Source organism: Triticum dicoccoides, chromosome 6B, assembly GCF_002162155.2.
Source record: "Triticum dicoccoides isolate Atlit2015 ecotype Zavitan chromosome 6B, WEW_v2.0, whole genome shotgun sequence".
Taxonomy (NCBI): Eukaryota; Viridiplantae; Streptophyta; class Magnoliopsida; order Poales; family Poaceae; genus Triticum; species Triticum dicoccoides.
Genome location: NC_041391.1, coordinates 619,123,417 through 619,139,096, shown reverse-complemented (window position 1 = coordinate 619,139,096; position 15,680 = coordinate 619,123,417).

The window sequence follows — 15,680 nt, the reverse complement described above, 5'->3', positions numbered from 1 at the left end:
GTTGACACAAGTTGATCCACGTGATCGATTCCTTAGCCGTGTGCGGTGCCCCCTGCCACCATATTCCTCGATAATACTGTAGCGGAGTTTAGGCGAAGCCCTGCTGCTGTAGTTCATCAAGATCGTCACCACGCCGTCGTGCTGACGAAACTCTTCCCCGACACTTTGCTGGATCGGAGTCCGGGGATCGTCATCGAGCTGAACGTGTGCTCGAACTCGGAGGTGCCGTAGTTTCAGTGCTTGATCGGTTGGATCGTGAATATGTACGACTACTTCCTCTACGTCGTGTCATTGCTTCCGCAGTCGGTCTGCGTTGGGTACGTAGACAACACTCTCCTCTCGTTGCTATGCATCACATGATCCTGTGTGCGCGTAGGAAAATTTTTGAAATTACTACGAAACCCAACAGTGGCATCCGAGCCTAGGTTAATGATGTTGATGTTATTTGCACGAGTAGAACACAAGTGAGTTGTGGACGATACAAGTCATACTGCCTACCAGCATGTCATATTTTGGTTCAGCGGTATTGTTGGACGAGACGACCCGGACCAACCTTACGCGTACGCTTACGCGAGACCGGTTCCCTCGACGTGCTTTGCACAGAGATGGCTTGCGGGCGACTGCCTCTCCAACTTTAGTTGAACCAAGTATGGCTACGCCCGGTCCTTGCGAAGGTTAAAACGGAGTCTATTTGAAAAACTATCGTTGTGGTTTTGATGCGTAGGTGAGATTGGTTCTTACTTAAGCCCGTAGCAGCCACGTAAAACATGCAACAACAAAGTAGAGGACGTCTAACTTGTTTTTGCAGGGCATGTTGTGATGTGATATGGTCAAGGCATGATGCTGAATTTTATTGTATGAGATGATCATGTTTTGTAACCAAGTTATCGGCAACTGGCAGGAGCCATATGGTTGTCGCTTTATTGTATGCAATGCAATCGCGATGTAATGCTTTACTTTATTACTAAACGGTAGTGATAGTCGTGGAAGCATAAGATTGGCGAGACGACAACGATGCTACGATGGAGATCAAGGTGTCGCGCCGGTGACGATGGTGATCATGACGGTGCTTCGAAGATGGAGATCACAAGCACAAGATAATGATGGCCATATCATATCACTTATATTGATTGCATGTGATGTTTATCTTTTTATGCATCTTATCTTGCTTTGATTGACGGTAGCATTATAAGATGATCTCTCACTAAATTATCAAGAAGTGTTCTCCCTGAGTATGCACCGTTGCAAAAGTTCTTCGTGCTGAGACACCACGTGATGATCGGGTGTGATAGGCTCTACGTTCAAATACAACGGGTGCAAAACAGTTGCGCACGCAGAATACTCAGGTTAAACTTGACGAGCCTAGCATATGCAGATATGGCCTCGGAACACGGAGACCGAAAGGTCGAGCGTGAATCATATAGTAGATATGATCAACATAATGATGTTCACCGATGAAACTACTCCATCTCACGTGATGATCGGACATGGTTTAGTTGATTTGGATCACGTGATCACTTAGAGGATTTGAGGGATGTCTATCTAAGTGGGAGTTCTTTAATAATATGATTAATTGAACTTAAAATTTATCATGAACTTAGTCCCTGATAGTATCTTGCTTGTTTATGTTGATTGTAGATAGATGGCTCGTGCTGTTGTTCCGTTAAATTTTAATGCGTTCCTTGAGAAAGCAAAGTTGAAAGATGATGGTAGCAATTACACGGACTGGGTCCGTAACTTGAGGATTATCCTCATTGCTGCACAGAAGAATTACGTCCTGGAAGCACCGCTGGGTGCCAGGCCTGCTGCTGGAGCAACGCCAGATGTTATGAACGTCTGGCAGAGCAAAGCTGATGACTACTCGATAGTTCAGTGTGCCATGCTTTACGGCTTAGAATCGGGACTTCAACGACGTTTTGAACGTCATGGAGCATATGAGATGTTCCAGGAGTTGAAGTTAATATTCCAAGCAAATGCCCGGATTGAGAGATATGAAGTCTCCAATAAGTTCTATAGCTGCAAGATGGAAGAGAACAGTTCTGTCAGTGAGCATATACTTAAAATGTCTGGGTATAATAATCACTTGATTCAATTGGGAGTTAATCTTCCAGATGATTGCGTCATTGACAGAATTCTCCAATCACTGCCACCAAGCTACAAGAGCTTCGTGATGAACTATAATATGCAAGGGATGAACAAGACTATTCCCGAGCTCTTCGCAATGCTAAAAGCTGCGGAGGTAGAAATCAAGAAGGAGCATCAAGTGTTGATGGTTAACAAGACCACTAGTTTCAAGAAAAAGGGCAAAGGGAAAAAAAGGGGAACTTCAAAAAGAACGGCAAGCAAGTTGCTGCTCAAGAGAAGAAACCCAAGTCTAGACCTAAGCCTGAAACTGAGTGCTCCTACTGCAAGCAGACTGGTCACTGGAAGCGGAACTGCCCCAAGTATTTGGCGGATAAGAAGGATGGCAAGGTGAACAAAGGTATATGTGATATACATGTTATTGATGTGTACCTTACCAATGCTCGCAGTAGCACCTGGGTATTTGATACTGGTTCTGTTGCTAATATTTGCAACTCGAAACAGGGACTACAGAATAAGCGGGCACTGGCAAAGGACGAGGTGACGATGCGCGTGGGAAACGGTTCCAAAGTCGATGTGATCGCGGTCGGCACGCTACCTCCACATCTACCTTCGGGATTAATATTAGACCTAAATAATTGTTATTTGGTGCCAGCGTTGAGCATGAACATTATATCTGGATCTTGTTTAATGCGAGACGGTTATTCATTTAAATCAGAGAATAATGGTTGTTCTATTTATATGAGTAATATCTTTTATGGTCATGCACCCTTGAAGAGTGGTCTATTCTTACTAAATCTCGATAGTAGTAATACACATATTCATAATGTTGAAACCAAAAGATACAGAGTTGATAATGAAAGTGCAACTTATTTGTGGCACTGTCGTTTAGGTCATATCGGTGTAAAACGCATGAAGAAACTCCATACTAATGGACTTTTGGAACCACTTGATTATGAATCACTTGGTACTTGCGAACCGTGCCTCATGGGCAAGATGACTAAAACACCGTTCTCCGGTACTATGGAGAGAGCAACAGATTTGTTGGAAATCATACATACCGATGTATGTGGTCCGATGAATATTGAGGCTCGTGACGGATATCGTTATTTTCTCACCTTCACAGATGATTTGAGCAGATATGGATATATCTACTTAATGAAGCATAAGTCTGAAACATTTGAAAAGTTCAAAGAATTTCAGAGTGAAGTTGAAAATCATCGTAACAAGAAAATAAAGTTTCTACGATCTGATCGTGGAGGAGAATATTTGAGTTACGAGTTTGGTGTACATTTGAAAAACTGTGGAATAGTTTCGCAACTCACGCCCCCCGGAACACCACAGCGTAATGGTGTGTCCGAACGTCGTAATCGTACTTTACTAGATATGGTGCGATCTATGATGTCTCTTACAGATTTACCGCTATCATTTTGGGGATATGCTTTAGAGACGGCCGCATTCACGTTAAATAGGGCACCATCAAAATCCGTTGAGACGACGCCTTATGAACTATGGTTTGGCAAGAAACCGAAGTTGTCGTTTCTTAAAGTTTGGGGCTGCGATGCTTATGTGAAAAAGCTTCAACCTGATAAGCTCGAACCCAAATCGGAGAAATGTGTATTCATAGGATACCCAAAGGAAACTGTTGGGTACACCTTCTATCACAGATCCGAAGGCAAAACATTTGTTGCTAAGAATGGATCATTTCTAGAGAAGGAGTTTCTCTGGAAAGAAGTGAGTGGGAGGACAGTAGAACTTGACGAGGTAACTGTACCTGCTCCCTTACTGGAAAGTAGTTCATCACAGAAAACTGTTTCAGTGACACCTACACTAGTTAGTGAGGAAGCCAATGATAATGATCATGAAACTTCAGATCAAGATACTACTGAACTTCGTAGATCAACCAGAGTAAGATCCGCACCAGAGTGGTACGGTAATCCTGTTCTGGAGGTCATGCTACTAGATCATGATGAACCTACGAACTATGAAGAAGCGATGGTGAGCCCAGATTCCGCAAAGTGGCTAGAAGCCATGAAATCTGAGATGGGATCCATGTATGAGAACAAAGTATGGACTTTGGTTGACTTGCCCGATGATCGGCAAGCGATTGAGAATAAATGGATCTTTAAGAAGAAGACTGACGCTGATGGTAATGTTACTGTCTACAAAGCTCGACTTGTCGCAAAAGGTTTTCGGCAAGTTCAAGGAATTGACTACGATGAGACCTTCTCACCCGTAGCGATGCTTAAGTCCGTCTGAATCATGTTAGCAATTGCCGCATTTTATGATAATGAAATTTGGCAAATGGATGTCAAAACTGCATTCCTGAATGGATTCCTGGAAGAAGAGTTGTATATGATGCAACCAGAAGGTTTTGTCGATCCAAAGGGAGCTAACAAAGTGTGCAAGCTCCAGCGATCCATTTATGGACTGGTGCAAGCCTCTCGGAGTTGGAATAAACGTTTTGATAGTGTGATCAAAGCATTTGGTTTTATACAGACTTTTGGAGAAGCCTGTATTTACAAGAAAGTGAGTGGGAGCTCTGTAGCATTTCTGATATTATATGTGGATGACATATTACTGATTGGAAATGATATAGAATTTCTGGATAGCATAAAGGGATACTTGAATAAAAGTTTTTCAATGAAAGACCTCGGTGAAGCTGCTTACATATTAGGCATTAAGATCTATAGAGACAGATCAAGACGCTTAATTGGACTTTCACAAAGCACATACCATGACAAAATTTTGAAGAAATTCAAAATGGATCAAGCAAAGAAAGGGTTCTTGCCTGTGTTACAAGGTGTGAAATTGAGTAAGACTCAATGCCCGACCACTGCAGAAGATAGAGAGAATATGAAAGATGTTCCCTATGCATCAGCCATAGGCTCTATCATGTATGCAATGCTGTGTACCAGACCTGATGTGTGCCTTGCTATAAGTTTAGCAGGGAGGTACCAAAGTAATCCAGGAATGGATCACTGGACAGCGGTCAAGAACATCCTGAAATACCTGAAAAGGACTAAGGATATGTTTCTCGTATATGGAAGTGACAAAGAGCTCATCGTAAAAGGTTACGTTGATGCAAGCTTTGACACTGATCCGGACGATTCTAAATCGCAAACCGGATACGTGTTTACATTAAACGGTGGAGCTGTCAGTTGGTGCAGTTCTAAACAAAGCGTCGTAGCAGGATCTACATGTGAAGCGGAATACATAGCTGCTTCGGAAGCAGCAAATGAAGGAGTCTGGATGAAGGAGTTCATATCCGATCTAGGTGTCATACCTAGTGCATCGGGTCCAATGAAAATCTTTTGTGACAATACTGGTGCAATTGCCTTGGCAAAGGAATCTAGATTTCACAAAAGGACCAAACACATCAAGAGACGCTTCAACTCCATCCGGGATCTAGTCCAGGTGGGAGACATAGAGATTTGCAAGATACATACGGATTTGAATATTGCAGACCCGTTGACTAAGACTCTTCCACGAGCAAAACATGATCAGCACCAAAGCTCCATGGGTGTTAGATTCATTACAGTGTAATCTAGATTATTGACTCTAGTGCAAGTGGGAGACTGAAGGAAATATGCCCTAGAGGCAATAATAAAGTTATTATTTATTTCCTTATAATCATGATAAATGTTTATTATTCATGCTAGAATTGTATTTTCCGGAAACATAATACATGTGTGAATACATAGACAAACAGAGTGTCACTAGTATGCCTCTACTTGACTAGCTCGTTAATCAAAGATGGTTATGTTTCCTAACCATGAACAATGAGTTGTTATTTGATTAACGAGGTCACATCATTAGTAGAATGATCTGATTGACATGACCCATTCCATTAGCTTAGCACCTGATCGTTTAGTATGTTGCTATTTGCTTTCTTCATGACTTATACATGTTCCTACGACTATGAGATTATGCAACTCCCGTTTACCGGAGGAACACTTTGGGTACTACCAAACGTCACAACGTAAATGGGTGATTATAAAGGAGTACTACAGGTGTCTCCAATGGTCGATGTTGGGTTGGCGTATTTCGAGATTAGGATTTGTCACTCCAATTGTCGGAGAGGTATCTCTGGGCCCTCTCGGTAATACACATCACATAAGCCTTGCAAGCATTACAACTAATATGTTAGTTGTGAGATGATGTATTACGGAACGAGTAAAGAGACTTGCCGTTAATGAGATTGAACTAGGTATTGGATACCGACGATCGAATCTCGGGCAAGTAACATACCGATGACAAAGGGAACAACGTATGTTGTTATGCAGTCTGACCGATAAAGATCTTTGTAGAATATGTAGGAGCCAATATGGGCATCTAGGTCCCGCTATTGGTTATTGACCAGAGACATGTCTCGGTCATGTCTACATTGTTCTCGAACCCGTAGGGTCCGCACGCTTAAGGTTACGATGACAGTTATATTATGAGTTTATGCATTTTGATGTACCGAAGGTTGTTCGGAGTCCCGGATGTGATCACGGACATGACGAGGAGTCTCGAAATGGTCGAGACGTAAAGATTGATATATTGGAAGCCTATGTTTGGACATCGGAAGTGTTCCGGGTGAAATCGGGATTTTACCGGGTTACCGGGAGGTTACCGGAACCCCCCGGGAGCCATATGGGCCATCATGGGCCTTAGTGGAAAGGAGAAAGGGGCAGCCCAAGGTGGCTGCGCCTCTATTAGGACTAGGAGAAGGTGGCCGGCCCCCCTCTCTCCCTTCCCCTCCGAGGAATCCTAGTTGGACTAGGATTGGGGGGAGGAATCCTACTCCCAGAGGGAGTAGGACTCTCCTGCGCCTCCCTCTTTGGCCGGCCAGCCTCCCCTCCTCTCCTCCTTTATATACGGAGGCAGGGGCACCTCTAAACACACAAGTTGACACAAGTTGATCCACGTGATCGATTCCTTAGCCGTGTGCGGTGCCCCCTGCCACCATATTCCTCGATAATACTGTAGCGGAGTTTAGGCGAAGCCCTGCTGCTGTAGTTCATCAAGATCGTCACCACGCCGTCGTGCTGACGAAACTCTTCCCCGACACTTTGCTGGATCGGAGTCCGGGGATCGTCATCGAGCTGAACGTGTGCTCGAACTCGGAGGTGCCGTAGTTTCAGTGCTTGATCGGTTGGATCGTGAATATGTACGACTACTTCCTCTACGTCGTGTCATTGCTTCCGCAGTCGGTCTGCGTTGGGTACGTAGACAACACTCTCCTCTCGTTGCTATGCATCACATGATCCTGTGTGCGCGTAGGAAAATTTTTGAAATTACTACGAAACCCAACAATAATCTTCAGTCCGTGTTACAAGTGGGCTCTTTTAGCTTCGACGTGCCACCGACTGAACCGAAGAAGGATGACGTGAAGCCGAACTTCAGGACTCCTCCAAGACCAATATTGGTGTTTCTTCCGTACGGTGAAATAGTAGTCCAAAGTTCGTAAAGGAGAGTATTTATTTTCTTTTTAAAAATTCGGAAATGTTAACGCCCACACGTGTGGGCGTTAGCCAACTCACCAACACGCCTCCATCACCGTCCAGTAACTCCTGCATGAATCTTGGCACGAATTAGCTGATTTGTATGCCACGTAGGATAACTCGCGTGTGTGGTGTGTGAGAGAGGTCGCCCACACATCCGTTTTACCACACGGAGGGGCCGGTGTGTGGGCGTTTAGCAGTTCGCCCACACACCAGTTTCAGTCACGCACAAGGGCTGGTGTGTGGGCAGTTTGCAATCTCGCCCACACGCCCGCCTCCTCTCCTACACCCAAGCTGCCAGTTGCCATGCGTTTTGCAGTGTATATGACAACTGCCCTAGTGTGATTGCAAGCAGATGTCAACTCTCTTTTTTTTACCCGAATATGTCAGTTGCCATATGTTTGGCATGGTACATGGCAAACTGTCCTAGCGTGCACGTAAGCAGATGACAACTATTTCTTTTTTAAATGGCAACTGCCCTAGCGTGCTTGTGAGCACATGACAACTCTCTCTTTTTACCCGAACGTTTTTTGCCATGCTTTTTTTTTGTAGCGCTACATGGCAACTGCCTAGTGTTAGTAGGTGGCAACTACTAAAGTTTTGAAATCATGGCAACTGCAGTAGACCAGACCACACATGACAACAGCTGTAGTTGTCCAAAAAATGGCAATCTGAAACTTTGACCTGAGATGGCACCTGCAGTTGAGCAAACATGACAACTGTAGTTGTCCGACATGGCAACCGTAGTTCAGCGACATGGCAACTGCACTTAAACGAACATGGACGAGGGTCCGACCCATGACAACTGCGGGGCGCGCGGTAAATTGTCACATGGGGCGTGCGGGCCTGACGTACCGGGCGTGTGGGCGTTATCTATTTCGCCCACACGCACGCGTGTAAGAGGGACCGGAAGGAGAAAAAAAATGCGTGGGCGCTAGTTGTTTTGCCCACACACAAACATGTGGGTTGGTCCTCTTAGGCACCACACAGAACGTGTGGGCAGATTTCTTAACGTCCACACGTGTGGCAGTTAGCGACATCCTAAAAATTAGGCAGGCAATCAACATGGCCGGAGATATTTAGTAGAGATTAATTAGTTTTCTCTTTAAAGAGTACTAGCTACGTGAGTCCGTTTTAGAAAGTTCATTTATTTCTTTAATCATAGAAGGAGAAACGTTTGTCTTTTTGGTTGGTTGATGAAGGTCCTATCAAGCAAGGAATCCTAAACTAGTTTGAGTACGTACGTGCCTACGTGCACCATATAAAAGGTCAGGAGTCGGCCATGTAAAGGATGAGGTTACTTTCTATAGGTTAGACAACATGTGTATCAAATATTAAGCGGTCTTCTTTAGGTGTCGTTATTATTTATTTTGTGTGATCTTTCTACATGCAAGTTGCATTTGGCTTGAGGTCCGTCGTTTTGGTCGGATTGCGTGATGGTTACGTCTATTTTGGCGGAAGGTTTCCCGTGTGTCGAGGGATTATCCGTTGGTCGTCGTCACCCCTGCTTCAGGTCACGCGTACTGCTCGTGTAATTGGAAGTATTTTTTATCGTAGATCTAGAAAGTTATTGCATCATAAAAGATTGGGCCAAATCAGCGGCGCGTCCGAGGTCGTGCCCTTATCAGTTGGTATCACATTACTGGGTTTATTATGGTGCAAATTTTCTCTATAGTTTGTTCATACGGATTCTATAAGTGCCATGAGGACCGAATATTACTTCGAAGGTGAGATGTCACAATGTGAGCAGGAACCAGGAAGTGCCCTTTCTTGGTTCCAGATTTAAACGCGGGTGCAAGTGGGAAGTATTACTTGTGCTACAATGATGGATCATGCTTCAAAGATAAATTTGACTAGTCAAACCATGGTTGATGCTTTTGTTGGAGATATGCCCTAGAGGCAATCATGTATGATGATATTTCCTATGTGTTTATGAATAAAGATAATCCTTGGACATTATCAATGATGTGTATCAACAAGTATGTGACTTGTTTGTTGGACTATGCATTGTATGATGACTGTCCTAAAAGGTCCCTAGTCGAAAGGGCTGTGTGGACGCGCAGCCGATTAGACTAGCATATGACACGGTCGATGGCTTGGTCTCACTAGCCATGGAGCATTGGATGCTAACCAGATAATATGGACTTGGAAAGGTCTGGTCGGATTCGACATAGTCGGATCCGAGTCGAGATAAGGTCCGACTCGGACAGACCCAACTATGAGACGCATCGATATATCATCTGTGAGTCTCTAGTACAACATACGTTCTATATCCTAAGACCTGAGCTGGCGCATGTACTCGGGATGGTGACAGACTTGCTTTGGGCCGACCAAACGCTACTCCGTGACTGGGTAGTTACAAAGGTAGGTTTCGGGTATGTCTTGTCCCATGCCGCGAGACATGGTCGAGCAAGATGGGATTTGCCCCTCCGATCAGGAGAGATATATTCTGGGCCCATCGTGTGATCCGACCAGGATAAGCATGGCCATGCGACAAGGATTATGAGATAATCCGGGTAGTGGTCGGGATCACTTGAACGAGAAAGAGGTCAGGCTAGCACAAGGATGACAGTCTCGCCTTGAGCCCGACAACATATATCGTGAGGCAAAGGGAACATAAGTGTGACACGTTGTACAGGTTCGCCTAACCAGCTTCATAGTCTGCTTAGTGGTCGGCATGCCTTGCTAGAGGCCGCTACCAACCGTGCAGGTCGGAGGTGATCCGAACTGCGACCAAGCTGACTTGAACCTAAGGGGTCGCGCGCTTAAGGGAAGAAACCTACGAGGTCGGATCCGAAGACACTAGTCGGATGTGATCCGAGCTGTATTCGGATTGTGGCCGAGTAGACTTGTGGGCTTTAGGGTCCATGCAAGGCCCAAGTGTTGAGCCCACGACGGACGCCTATATAAGGTGGAGGTGCGGTGCACTTATGTGGTTGATCGCTTCGGCGCTGCGACTAGGGTTGTTATGTGTTGCGAATAGACACCTCCACTCGCCGCTGACTATGTGATCGGACCTAGCAGTCCGCCACACGGTGTTCCTTATGCACGCGCAGATACCGTTAGAGGCGGTGCACTTGCGCCGCTCCGGCGAACTTGTACGTGGGATCGGACGATCGGCTGTTCGAGGGAGATCGGACGAGGAGGAGACGATCCACGCGGACGCGCTGCCCCAACTCTTCTTCCGCTGCACGACACTGTGCGTCTAGTGCTAACGAAGTGTGATCCATCTCCCGTAGCATGTTCTTGGTTATTCTGCGCGTAGGAAATTTTAATTTGCAGTCGACGCACTCTACCGTAGATCCCAACAGCTTTGAAGTTGTCCCTGATAGATCATCCTATCCATACATGCTCTTATGGCAGGGCAAATTCTTAACTATCAAACATCAAGTACATGTACGCTTCAGTTTATGTGGATATACCGACTTGATCGTTTGTGATGTTCTTCCGCATCATATGCACGTATGCTCGCTGATTTTGGGCCAACCATGGACAAAAAAGAGGGACCGCCGTGTGCGTAGCGCCGTGTATTTTGTACACGACACACAAACCGGTAGAATGTGATTCTATGCATAACTTTCTTTTGCAGGTTTGATGTGAATAGTATGGCTCATGTGTATGTGATGCATGTGTGTATTTTATACATGGCCTGCGTGTCATGTTTGTCAGCCGACAGGAGCCAAAGTGCTGTCATTATATTGTATAACGACCTGCGTGTCGACTTGTGACTCTATGTAAATTCATTACTAGTTGTAGTAGTTGGATAATAGAGATCAGGTTGGTGGCTTGGCGTCCCGGCGTGATAAACAAGATGGAGTTCCTAGATGGTCATCGGAGTCAGAGCCGACCTGGAAGAACGTCCATGAAGGAGCCATACTATTTCACAATATGTGTTTATTTGTGATTGTTATGCTTCTTTGTTTCTATGCATGTTAGAATGGTAGAAAGACCCCTCATGAATATCAAGTAAATTGCCATTCCCGATGTTGCACCTTCGCATGTCAAGTACGTCTAGTAGTGGGCTCATAAAATTAGGGTGCTGCTGGGTGTCCTTGAACTGAAGGGTTCGTGTCGGACACGGACATGCACTGCGTCAGGTTAACTTGACAAGGCTATCAAAATGGTTTTGGGCCTTGTGGCAAAGAAGGTTGGGAGCCGGGGTATGAGATACCTTCCCGACCGACAGGAGTCGTATAGAGATGCGATTAGCAAGGAGTTGCTTACTGGATAGGTATGTTGGCTAGCAGTGATGCTAAAGCTCACTAGTCGCATGCGCTAGTCGGATCCTAAATCACTGAGAGTTTGCGGAGGGATGCTGACTTCAGTGGGAGTAAATCTATTTAGGCAAATTACTCTACATAAACACATTGCTTAGTGATTGCATATTTTCTGTTGTAGATCAATGGCACCACCTGCTCACCCCAACTTTGCATTGAAATCAATTCTGGAAAAAGATAAACTGAATGGAACAAACTTTACCACCTGGTATAGAAATCTAAGAATTGTTCTCAAGCACGATAAAAAGGAACATGTTCTAGAGGATCCACTTCCAGAGGAACCTACCGATAATGCTAATGCCACCACTAAGAATGCCTACCAGAAACTCGTTGATGAATCAATGGAGATCAGCTGTCTCATGCTGGCTTGTATGGAGCCCGATTTGCAACAGCATTTCGAAAACGTTGAGGCTTAAGATATGATCGAGAGTCTCAAGAGCATGTTTCAGACACATGCTAGGACCAAAAGGTTCAACGTCTGGCGATCCTTGATGGATTGCAAGCTGAAGGAAGGTGATCCACTGAGCCCACATGTGATCAAGATGATCGGATATGTGCAAGCTTTGGATCGTTTGGGCTTCCCGCTCTTGGATGAGCTGGCTACTGATACTGTTCTGGGTTCTCTTCTGCCCAGCTATGGGACGTTCATCTCTAACTATCATATGCATGGCATGGATAAGAAGCTCACTGAATTGCATGGGATGCTCAAAGTGGTAGAGCAGGATATTAAGAAAGGCACGCATCAAGTGTTGATGGTGCAGAAATCGGCTAAGTTCAAGAAGAGTTGGTCCAAGAAAAAGGCTAAGGCCAAGGGCACGGAGACGGTAACCTCCGCAGCTGCGCCAAAGTCTGGACCGGACTCGAAGACCGTTTGCTTTCACTGCAAGGAGACCGGTCACTGGAAGAGGAACTATAGCAAGTGGCTTGCAGAGCATGGCAAGAAGGACGGGAATGCTGCTTCAGGCAAAGGTACACTTGTTGCATATGTTATAGACATTTACCTTGCTGACATACCTAGTAGATCTTGGGTATTTGATACCGGATCGGTTGTTCATATTTGCAACTCGATGCAGGGGCTGGTAAGAACTAGGCGTGTGGCACAAGGGGAGATTGACATCAGGGTCGACAACAAAGCAAGAGTTGCTGCGTTGGAGGTCAGCACGATGCAGCTCCAGCTTCCTTCTGGATTCATTATGGAATTGAATAGTTGTTATTACATTCCTGCACTTAGTCGGAACATTATTTCTGCCTCATGTTTGATGAGTCAAGGTTATGAATTCAATTTATAGGACAATGGTTGTTCGATATTTTTGAATGGTATGTTCCACGGCTATGCACCCATTGTTGATGGGCTATTTATATTGAATCTAGAACAGGAACTGGTCTATAACGTGAATGTCAAGAGGCATAAGCCTAATGAGATAAATCCGACATACTTCTGGCATTGCCGACTTGGACACATCAGTCTGAAACGCATGAAGAAGCTCCATGATGATGGGCTCCTAACTTCGTCCAACTTCGGGTCGTTCGAGACATGTGAATCATGCTTGCTCGGCAAGATGACTAAGTCTCCTTTCGCAAAGAGTTGCGAGAGGGTGTCCGAGCTGTTGGAACTTATACATAGTGATGTGTGTGGTCCAATGAGCACAACTTCCAGAGGCGGCTATCAGTACTTCGTGACTTTTACCGACGACTTGAGTAGATATGGATATATCTATTTGATGAGGCACAAGTCGGAAACTTTTGAAAAGTTCAAAGAGTTTCAGACCGAGGTTGAGAATCAGCTCGGCAAGACTATAAAGCTTCTGCGATCTGATCGTGGAGGTGAGTACATGAGCTAGGAGTTTGATGATCATCTGAAAAGTCGAGGTATAGTACCTTAGCTCACACCTCCGGGTACGCCACAAAGAAACGGCGTGTCAGAACGGAGGAATAGGACCTTGTTGGACATGGTCCGGTCTATGATGAGCAAATCAGATTTACCCTTGTCATTTTGGGGATATGCTCTAGAAACTGCAGCTTTCACACTTAACAGGGTACCATCAAAATCCGTAGACAAGACACCCCATGAGATGTGGACCGGGAAGAGTCCCAGTTTGTCTTTTTTAAAGATTTGGGGTTGTGAAGCATTTGTCAAGCGACTTATGTCAGACAAGCTTACACCTAAATCGGATAAATGCATATTCATGGGATATCCGAGGGAAACCTTGGGATATAGCTTCTACAACCAGGAAGAGAACAAAATGTTTGTTGCTCGGAACGGGGTTTTCCTTGAGAAAGAGTTTCTCAGTCGGGAGGCCAGTGGGAGGATGGTCCGACTCGAAGAAATTTGAGGACCACTCGGGGACGGCTCGGCTAGTGATGAGATCATACCGGAGTCAGTCAGGGAACCCGTAGTGGAAGCGGCACCGGAACCACGGAGGTCGGAAAGATTGCGCAGAGTGCGCGATGTATTGTTGCTAGAAAGCGACGAGCCGGCCACATATGCAGAAGCGATGGTGAGCCCAGATTCTGAGGCATGGCTGGAGGCCATGAGATCCGAGTTAAAGTCCATGGATGAGAATCAAGTCTGGGACTTGGTTGATCCGCCACCTGGCATAACAGCCATTGGTTGCAAATGGGTCTTTAAGAAGAAAACCGATGTGGATGGAAATGTTCACATCCACAAAGCTCGGCTTGTAGCTAAAGGTTATGGACAAGTTCAAGGAATTGACTACGACGAGACTTACTCGCTGGTAGCGATGCTGAAATCGGTGAGGATCATACTAGCTATACCTGCATATTTCGATTACGAGATATGGCAGATGGATGTCAAAACGGCTTTCCTTCACGGAAATTTAGCCGCGGACGTGTATATGATACAACCCGAGGGTTTTGTCGATCCGACTAGCACTAGTAAGGTATGCAAGCTCAAGAGATCCATTTATGGGTTGAAACAAGCATCTCGGAGTTGGAACATTCATTTTGATGAGGTCGTCACTGGTCTCGGTTTCATCAAAAGCGAAGAGGACTCTTATTTATACATGAAGTTAAGTGGGAGCTCAATAGTGTTTTTGATCTTGTATGTGGATGACATATTGTTGATCGGGAACAATGTTTCGATGCTAAACTTGGTCAAGGAATCATTGAATGGCAAGTTTTCTATGAAGGACCTTGGTGAGGCAGTCTATATTTTAGGCATTAAGATCTATAGAGATAGATCGAGGAGGCTGCTCAGCTTAACCCAGAGCACGTACATAGATAAAGTGTTGAAGCGGTTCAACATGAGTGAGGCAAAGAAAGGGTTCTTGCCACTCTCACATGGTATAAGGCTAAGCGAGACTCAGAGTCCTTCGACATCTGATGAGTGAAGCAGGATGAGTAGGATTCCGTATGCCTCGGCAATCGGATCAATCATGTATGCCATGATATGTACAAGGCCTGATGTTTCTTTTGCAATAAGCCTAACAAGTAGATACCAGGCCAACCTAGGTGAGAGTCACTGGGCAGCGGTGAAGACTATTTTGAAGTACCTGAAAAGGACTAAAGAGATGTTCCTAGTTTATGGAGGTGAGGAAGAGCTCGTCGTAAGGGGTTACGTCGATGCTAGTTTCCAAACCGACAGAGATGATTGTTGAGCACAGTCCGGATTCGTGTACGTCTTGAACGGATGAGCAGTGCACTGGATGAGTTCCAAGCAGGATACGGTGGCCGATTCTACAGAAGCCGAATACATTGCGGCTTGTTAAGCTGCAAAGGAAGGTGTTTGGATCCAGCATTTTCTGGATGATCTTGGTATTTTCCCAGTTTCGGTGAAACAATTGGACCTTTATTGTGATAATTCTGGTGCCAT